Here is a 2,754-nt window from a genome sequence, read left to right on the forward strand (position 1 = left end):
AGATGCAGATTGAAGTGGGTTAGGAACAAAAGAGTGGTGAGAAAGTGAAGGCAGTGGGTGTAAACTAATTGCAAGAATCTTAGTCATGGAAAAAAAGCAATATCACAGTAGATGAAGGGAAGATGTAGGATCAGGGCATGTTTTGCTTTCTAAGATGAAAGAACTGAGCTTATATAGTTGAAGATAAAGCAATAAAATAGAAGACATAAATTAATGGAGATTAAGGATATAGAAAAAGAGAAAAGAAATTAATGAAAGAATATTAGAAGGTTGTAGTAGAGGCTGGGATTTAGAGCATAAGCTAAGTTCTATAAAAGTTAAAAGTCACCTCCTCAATGAGACATAAAGAAGGAAATTAAAGGCAGGCATACATATGGATTAAATGGCAGTGTGGGGCTGAGAAAATAATGTGGACGCTGCTTGATAACCTGGATTTTCTCCCAGTTGTAGGAGGCACTCAGAGAAAGCGGATGGTAGGGAAAGGACATAGAGAGGTAAAAGCTTAAAATCATTGTTGAGGGGAATAGGAGAGGGAGCTGATCAGGATCAGGTCATAAGATTGCTGAACCTTGCCAAGGGAGATTTGTGGTGCCAACCATCCATATCATTGTGTAATTTTCTCCAGAAGTGCTCAGCAATTTCAGTGAGGGAGTGAGATGCTTGGATTCTTCTAGATCTGAGAGTTTGCAGGGTAAGAGGAGTTTGGAAGTTAAGAATACATGTTTGGGAGTATTTGAGCTAATAAACCATTGGGTCTAAGTTAGATAAAGAAGGAAATGAAGACACAAAGTGGGTGACAGGCTGAGTGTAAATTTAGGGACACAAAGGCTATATGTTTTCTTGGAGAAAAGAAGCTAAAGGTTCTCAGAGTTAGGAGAATGTAAGAGAGTATAATGAGAGATTGTTACATCAGCATTTCAGATGGAAAGGTGGAAGTTTCCTCTTCTATGGAGAGGGGATAAGTGGATCCAGATTGGCCATAGTGATAGATATCAAAAGAGGGATCTTTACGTCATTCCTAAAAGGTATGACAACATCCTCACTTTCTCTTCCCATTTCACTCTAGGAGTTTCTTTTATGATCCTTGGGTCAGATAACTGAAAGACGGCAAAGGAGAAAATGGGAATATGATTTATTCATTAGTTCTTTGTCGGTTTAAACCAATTCACTTCAACAAGTAGTTAATGGGTGAATACCAGGTACCAAGGTATTGCTGTGTGATAGAGATTCAGTGTTTGCATTTGAGATCCATCATTCTGTTAACTTTGTGGAGAATAAATTTGGCTGGGGCTGGGGAGTGAGAGTGGGCACAAGATTGGAGGCAATAACAATTTGACTTCACCATTTAATAAGGCTGTGACTTAGGAGTATTTATTTAACCTTTCTGCATCTTAATCCCTTCATCTGTATAATGGGAATGCTAATAGTACATATCCTGTAGGTTTATTGGGAAATTATTTATTTATAAAGTGTTTAAAATATAACCTACAGATTTCATGGCTGGAGCAGGAAAAGTTATGAGCTTGGAATATCTTCAGTGCCTGAAAGTGAGGAAGTGCTCCCAAAAATATGAAGGCCTGTCAAAATGTACATGAAGCCAGCTTGAAGAGGCTTCCATCAAAATAAATAAGGAAGTAATGGATCGTTGTCTACTGAATAGAACAGGAATCCATGAGTCTATAATAATAAATAGATAAATAAATAAGAGAAAGTATTGTTTTTACAGTAGTAAGCCAGCTAATATAGAGGAAATAGTGAAGTTTAAAAAAATCTCCATTTCCCCAGCCTGGGCAACATGGTGAAACCCTGTCTCTGCAAAAACAAAACAAAACAAAACAAAACAAAACACACACACACACGCGCGCGCGCACACACACACAAAAGTAGCTGGATGTGGCCGTGTGCGATGTCTCATGCCTGTAATCCCAGCACTTTGGGAGGCTGAGGTGGGTGGATTACCTGAGGTCAGGAGTTCGAGACCAGCCTGGCCAACATGGTGAAACCCCTGCCTCTACTAAAAATACAAGAACATTAGCTGGGTGTGGTGGCACATGCCTGTAATCCCAGCTGCTCAGGAAGCTGAAGCCAAAGAATTGCTTGAGCTCGGGAGGTGGAGGTTGCAGTGAGCCGAGATCGTGCCAGTGCACTCCAGCCTGGCTGACAGAGTGAGACTGTCTCAAAAAAAAAAAAAAAAAAAAAAAAAAAAAAAATTAGCTGGGTGCACCTGTAGTCCCAGCTACTCAGGAGTCTGAGCAGGGAGGATCGTTTGAGCCCAGGAGGTCAAGGCTGCAGTGAGCCATGTTTGTGCCACTGCACTCCAGTCTGGGTGACAGAGCGAGACCCTGTCTCAAAAAAAGAAAAGAAAAGAAAAAAGAAAATCCTCATTTTGCAACATCACAGAAAGAAATTGATTCAGGCATGAATCATCAATGGATGCTAAATTTAGTGGAGCAAAGTTTATGAAAAACAGGATATTTATATGATATTGAAGTATCTCATCATAGATTATTTATTACAATAGGAAAAAATTAACTATGCAGCAAAGAAAACAGACAATACCTTATCCAAGTGATCTAAACTAACATCACCAATAACGACGATGTGCCTCCAATGTGACGCTGTGAAAAGAACACATGCTCACTTTTTGGTACTCCAGCCCTAAGCGCACAGCCTGAACGCAGTCACGTGACACATCACACAAATCCATATTGAGAGACAGTCTATAAAATATCTGGCCTGTGTGCTTCAAAGGAA

This window comes from Nomascus leucogenys, chromosome 6 (genome assembly GCF_006542625.1).
Source record: "Nomascus leucogenys isolate Asia chromosome 6, Asia_NLE_v1, whole genome shotgun sequence".
NCBI lineage: Eukaryota > Metazoa > Chordata > Mammalia > Primates > Hylobatidae > Nomascus > Nomascus leucogenys.